Raw genomic sequence first — 7,546 nt, forward strand, 5'->3', positions numbered from 1 at the left:
AGCCACAACAGGAAAGCTATAAATTAGGAAATTGCTGCCTTGAATGCACTCTGACTGCATTCAAATATTGAAATACAAATAGATGCATTTTATTATACATAATATTTGGTGGAAGACTTTAAATCAAAATCCAGTATCAGTGGTGGCTGGTGACTTCAAATCAAGGAGAGTCTGCAGGTAGCCACTGAATGGCTGGAGATAATTGGAATGTTGTGAGGCTATATCATGATAGGTCAGTGATCATCACCTGTGATCATACAAATAGGGGTTAGTCACTTCCACAAACTACCTTGGTATCCATTCATTATAGTTATTTTACGGGCTATATACACCTCAAATGTTTTTCTGCAATTAACATGGACAGTATTAGGTGAAACTGAGCCCCCTGACAAAAGGACTCTGTCATCCCCTATTACACACTGATCTAACCGGCACCTCCCTACTGTCCCTCCCTCATATGCCCTCCTTCCTGACTCTACAACATCCAAATTATTAATTTCTTTTTTTTTCATACTTCGCCTTATGTCTTAGCATTAGCTGTCCAGGACTACACTGCTGTAATAAGTCTGGAGACAGTAACTGAATTAAACTGGTGGCTTATGGGTGGCCAAGTACACAGAAGATGAAGGGTTCTATATGTTTTCAGATGGATCTTAGAGCTTATATTTTATTATTTATATTTGTTATTATCATATATTATATACACATACAGATGTTTGATTCAGTAACAGCCTGAAGAAAAATTATGAGCAAGGAAAGAAATTCAAATACGTTGTATCTAATGCTTAAAAGTCCAAAGCTAAAATAACAGTGGTTCCTAATAAACTGAGATAACAAATGCTTGCAAGAACATCTAAATACTATATGGAAAAAAGTCACCCTCCATAAAAAAGAAGTTTACCTTCTCTGAACCTGTGTTGCATTAAACTGGGATGAAAGTAAGAGCACAAATGGCTACAGGCATATATTATACTGCGGAGGGTCTCAGGAATGAAATATGGGCACCTGAATAAAACCCACACAGATACACACAGAAGGAATTACAGACAAAAACTCAAAGAAATAAGAGCTGTGAGATGGCTATACTACATGCTGTGCCACTGTGCTAATGATCAGGAATATATCTTCTCAGCTCTCTCCTGCAAGAATACAATGTCCAATCCTCTGCAAGGCTCCTCACATACTTCTCAATCTTTTAGGTCAAGACTGTGATGTGGAAATCCCACCGCTGCCAACCAAATGTGATGACCCTCCACTGGACCAGTAATCAAAGATCCTCAATCCTCACCACTGGCACCAGTGGGGGATGTACACTGGGAGGATACAGGTACACACACAGTAGTACAATTTCCATTAAAAGCACACAAAGATCACAGTCAGTTTGGGCTGTTTTCTCACTCCTTCTCCATATTCCCAATAAGATTCCCTACTGACATAGCTATAGAGTTGAAATCTCTGTTGAGTGATCATCTAGGACCTCCAGCACCCATCTGCTTTGTGTCCCTACCCAGATAGCTCTCACACACACACACACACACACACACAAACACTTTGAGGTTTGATTTACAGACACACACACACACACACACACACACACACACACACACACACACCTGGCAAAGGCTGGCACAGGTTTCCTAGCTATGAACCCTTCTGCTCAGACTACAAGGTCGTTTTAACTGCCACCAGTCACTCCTTGACAGATACTGTAAGGCCCTTAACAAAGGGTGACCAATTTTATTGTGTAATGTTATTATTAATACACAAGGTATTCTAACCAAGAGCAAGGCTGTTAGGAGTGGCCCACACAGTGTCACCAAATAAATATGCAAGTACTCTCAAAACTTAAATATATCTTACAAAGATCGGCCACAATGAAAGGTTTAAATATATTTAATAACAAATAATAAAAGAATAAGAAAATACTCAGTATATATATATTCACATGTCAGAGTTCAAAACCACAGGAAATATTTAAAATAGCATTGCAGTACAAGCTCACACAAATAAAGGAAAACAAAATCTAAACTAAGTTTCCCTACATTCCTGACTATATCTAAGAGAATTATACTATTCTGTAGTAACTTACTATTAGATCAAGGCAGATGATGTGGTGAATGGTTTTTGTTGTCAGGTCAAAGACAAAATACAGAGTGTGCTGTCTCAGTGAGAGACTTCTCAAAATAATAAGTAAAATATTACTGCTGGGATAGCTTGCAGAATGACAATTTCTTGTCAACTGGCTTCTTGTTCGCATGCAACCCCCCCATTGCTGGAAGCTGGCAGCATTTAGCATCTACCTGTAAAAATCCACATATAAGGGCTTTTGCTCAGTTCTTTGCCAAATGCTGGAAGTCATAAAATAGTTGCATTCCTCCATACTTCCAAAGAGGCAACTAGTTCACTCCAAAAACAAAACAAAAAGCTTTGTAGTACAGACTTTGTGTCTCTAGCTGCATTGAAAACTGTATCTTTATGACCTAGTCTATAAAGTAATTTAATTTCAGATAGTTTTCTAAAGTTTGCTAGACTGAGGTTAACCCTCCAGTTTCCTCTAACAAATACTTTTAAACAGTTACAATAGTGCATGTATATTTCTGTTCTCTTACAGTAGGGAACACTATGGATACATTTTAAACACAGCACTACACACATACCTTTTCAACACAAACCTCTGTACAGAGCAGTTTGATATACACATGACATGCAGTGCTAATACATTTGTAACACCAGTATCTTGTACAAATTAGTCTGATATTCACAAATGACATTTATAGAGTACCAGCCAGCTGTGCTAACAATACCTCCTTTCATCACAAAGACAACAAGTACAAAGGATCAAATTCAGGGAGAGAGACTGCCTTTATCCACTTAGAAATTTACTAGGATAAAAGGCTTTCCATTAGTTTTTTTCTTGATGGCTATTAGGTCTGAAGCTCAAACATATGTCATTATTTTGTGAATGCGATCCTCAGTGATTTGCCATAGTAAAAAGCAAACCAAAATACAAGGCAAAAATCAGTTGGCAAAATCAGGGACTGTTGAGAGCACTCCATTACCCACAAATACATACACATATGTGGTTAATGTGTATGTTGCTGACTAAAGTTTCACATGCACAAACATGACCCTCCATTACAGTCACTGGTATGACTACTACTGAAAATCTCAGAAGTTTTCCTTTAATCAAATGAATGAAAAAAAAAAAAAAAACAAATAATTTCCTCACATAGGAATGTATCTTCTCAGCTCACCGCTGCTAACAAAACATATTGTTCAAGCTGCTGTAACCCGATACCACTCAAACTTTTAGCCGAAGAATAATGGGGAAAAATTTTAAAAAATAATTAAGACAAAGAGCCAAAGTCAAGGCCAGATATTGCCCTTACTTCTTAAGGAAGTTGTTGGAATAACATGCGTTGCTTTAGTATGCTTGTTCTGAAAACTATTTTGTTTGAAACTCAAATGTCTACCATTATTTACAGCCTGCAATTCGTATTGTTTTACAAGAAAAAACACAGACTTTGTAATGAACAGACTAAAATATGAAGCAAAAATCACAGACATTCAACAAAAATTAGGGACAGTTCACAACATATATACATACACAAACACACACACAAACACAGACACGCACACATTAATGGCTGGTGGTGCTGCGGTAGCATTGTCCCCTCACAGTTAGACGTTGCCCGTTCGATTCCCAGTTAGAGCATCTTCTGTGTGGCGACATGTGTGAATGGGCGTTCCTTCGTTGAAGGTTGTGCGTTAGGCCCGGCAAGCCAGCATGTAAAAATCTACTGCCAATCATTAGCAGACCGGAGTTCCGCTGTGGCGACCCCTAACCGGGAAAAAGCCGAAAGACACAACAACGGCTCTACTTCAGAAGATCGAAGTTTCAAAATTTCAAACATCAAACGGCTGAAACTATAAGATCGAAGTTTTGAAACTTTGAAAACTTAAAAAGAAAAATTTTTTTTTACATTTCTGGGACAAGCCCCCCTGCACCCCCCTCTCCTCCTGTTAAATAAATATACCAACTCAGAGATTGCACTACAGTGAAGAAAATGGTAAATATCCCATTCTGGTGCTGTACGGCGATGTTTGAAGTTTCAAAAACTTTGATCTTATGGCCTCGGCCTTTTGAAGTTTTGAAACTTCTAGCTTCTGAAGGGGATCCACACACACACACACACACACACACACACACACACACACACATACATACATATATACATATATATATCACACAATATAAGTATATTTGTGTTAATTTGCTTGCTTTACTGCTGTTTACAAACATACTGATAAATGTACCTAACTATAGCATGACACTGAATTTGTGTTCTCATCTAGAAATTCTTAGTGGACCTAGTTGAAAAATGTTTTTAATCAACGTCTGTATGTCTTGTAAATTGTCTCTTTGGAGCTTTTCTCCCGGGCCTATACTGAAAATGGGCATGTATCCAGATGGACTATCCCGGTTAACGAATGTAAAATAAATAAAAAAAATAAATAAATTGGAAACTTCGAAAAAAATGGTAAACTGGAGATTTTGAGACGTGCATCTGCTGGCCAGTTGTTATGATCTCCCACTCTCTCAGGCTTTAGAAACTGTTGTTTCAACTCTTGCAGTCACATTACTTATATGTATCACATCATGTTCATTAGTTTATATCGTCAAGGGAGCAGTCACTTGTATTGTTGTAGCATCATCTTGGTTTACTGTGTCCAATTGAGCAGTAAATTTTAACTTCAAAGCATCTCATTTGTCCTTTTTCTTTTTCTTTTATTAAAGGAGGAACTTTCCATCCCTTCTTGTCTCTATCTTTATTAATTATGTTAACCTGAGAGGGTGCTTTGTTGTCTACAACTTTATCAGCTGTCCCCTTCCTCTCCTCTTCTGGCCATTCAGATTACAAAAATCATTGTAATCTCTTATATAAGTTTCCTTGTTTTTATTTCCTTTAGTTTTTCATCATACTTTATTAATGATATTTTTAACTCCGTGAACTTGTTCAAAATAGAGTCAGGCAAGACAGCTCTTTCTAATTCCTTTTGCTTGGACTGTAAAACTTGTTCCACCTCCTTCTCAGTTGGTGAAAAATATTGTAACATCAGCTTAATATAATTAAAAGTAGTGTTCATATTTATCTCTTGCCATTTGGCTAATAACTCCAGATAAACATTCCCATAAGAAAGCATGCATGTAATCGGCATGCCTCTAGGTATCAAGCCATGGAATGAACATGCCTCATATTGAAGTGCTGCCACTGCAAACATTTTAGTTTAAAGGCAGCAGTTTCCACCTTTTTAAAGACTAGAAATTGCTCAAAAGAGTTACTGTTCCTTTGGTATGTCCATCATTCAAGTTCAATTGTAACAACAGACTACTGTTGTTGTTCACGGAAAACATCTCCTTAACTGTGTTTTGTAAATTCTGATTCCGTTGACTTAAAATAGCATCCCTTTCAGGAAAATAACTTAATTCCACCTGACTGCTTTCCGGCATGTCTGGTTTACTGGTAGCAAAGAAGCAAATGAACAAATGAATCCAAGTAAGCCAGTAAAATCACTCCTGAAAAACAAATCTGAGTGTAAGAAAACAGAAGATGATACCATGGCAAAATGTATTAATTCAAATTCCAATGCACCAAAAACAAGAGATGCTTTCAGCTTTTTGCCTTCTTCAGATCTGCATTTACAATTCTCATGCTCAGGTAAATACTAAAATCATCCAATAAAATTCAAAATGCATCATCACTAATATCATTTCATATGGAAGTTACATCATCACTGACATACATTTCTATGCCAATTTCACTTCTGTTAGTCACATAGGAAAAAAAGAGAGGCATGCCCAATCAGCATCATCTAAGCTGATGCCTTTGCAGAATAAGTTTCATAGGCAACACTTCATTAAGTCCTGGTGCTTTATCTGCCCTCAAGTCAGCAATCCATTTAGTGTCTTCAAGTTCAGTTAGACCTTTAAGATCCTCTTTTCTCATACTGGGAGCTGTTACTTGTTGAGCCATAAAGCGAAAAATATGATCTGTATTCACACAGATATGTTTGTACAAGGCATTAGTGAGAACTTTTGTTTAATATCCCTTATGTGTGCCTGTATCTTAACCCTGAAAGGGCAGTTCGTTTTGCCAACATAAAAATATGTACATTTCATACACTTGGCGACATATAATGAAGTGAATAAAATGGAACAGTTTGTGGACTTTCTTAAAACCACTTCTGAATTCCTGGACTTTGAGGTCCATAACTCAAACACTTAATTGATTTTCTGGATGTCACTATAATAAAGAATAGATTCATAGATCAGTATTAGGCTAACTGCCCTTGCGAGCCATTTTAAGCCTAGCCAATTTTCCCTTGGGAGACTTGAACCTTGCACTTTGTGTATGTAAGGCAAACACCTTAACCATTAGGCCACCCTCCCAAACCCCAGAATAAGGGATCTGGGGACCCAAGTAGATAGTAATCTCTCCTCTGATAATCACATTGCCAAATTGGTTAGAAAATCCTTCTATGTGGCCCAGCTAATCATAAAATGGTTTGCATCCAGATCAACAGAGGTCATTGTGCCCCTCTCATCACTCATCAGACCCATAATAAAGAACAATGCCCCATTTGGGATGTACCCTACAAAACACCTGCAACAGCTGGAAAGACCACAGATGTACCTCACCAAGAGGATCACTGGCCTCAAACAGATGCCCTATGCAGCTCGACTGAAGAAACTCCAGCTGTACCCTGTTGCATACCGCCTACTCAGAGGTGATCTCTGCCTGACATATAATGCCATCTCCAACCCAGAATTGATGGACATGCTACAACTAAAGAAAACCTTATCCTCTCAAGCCACATGCTCTGGGGATCTAAACCTCACCACAACAATAAATAGGATGTGCTGGAGGGATAGATTCCTGTCCCAGAGACTTCCCATGCTTTGGAACAAGATTCCAATCTACATTAGGCAGAGCGCCTCGTTAACACTCTTCAAGAGAAACCTTGACATGTGGATGGGAAATAGAAGGTTTACCCCGGGGATCACTTCAGTGGCTCTGCTGAACAGAGGCACAGGGAACTAACCTAAGGGGGCGGCGAAAGCCAACACATTCTGGCTAGGCTTATAAATGCCTTCTGGCAGATAGCCTAGTACCACAACCTATGAACATTATATATATATAACACACACACACACACACACACACACACACACACACACACACACACACATATATGTGTGTGTAAACTGAAAATCTCGAACCACTTGCCCAGCATGACATCAAAACACACCCCACTAAAACCCACCTAGGTGGGGTTACACCCCCACACCACCCCTAAATATATATACCAACTCTGGGACTGTACTGCAGTGGAGAAAGCTCATAATTCCTATATTGGGCAAGTGTTTACTTGCCCTGGGAACACTTACGTGGTGTGGGATTTTCATTTTCGTGATTGTTGTCTCGATTTTCTGGTCTTCAGTATTGTGGAATTACAGTATTTAGAAGTAGAACCATATATACAT

This window comes from Protopterus annectens, chromosome 8.part0 (assembly GCF_019279795.1).
Source record: "Protopterus annectens isolate FY-2018-M chromosome 8.part0, PAN1.0, whole genome shotgun sequence".
NCBI classification, from domain to species: Eukaryota; Metazoa; Chordata; order Ceratodontiformes; family Protopteridae; genus Protopterus; species Protopterus annectens.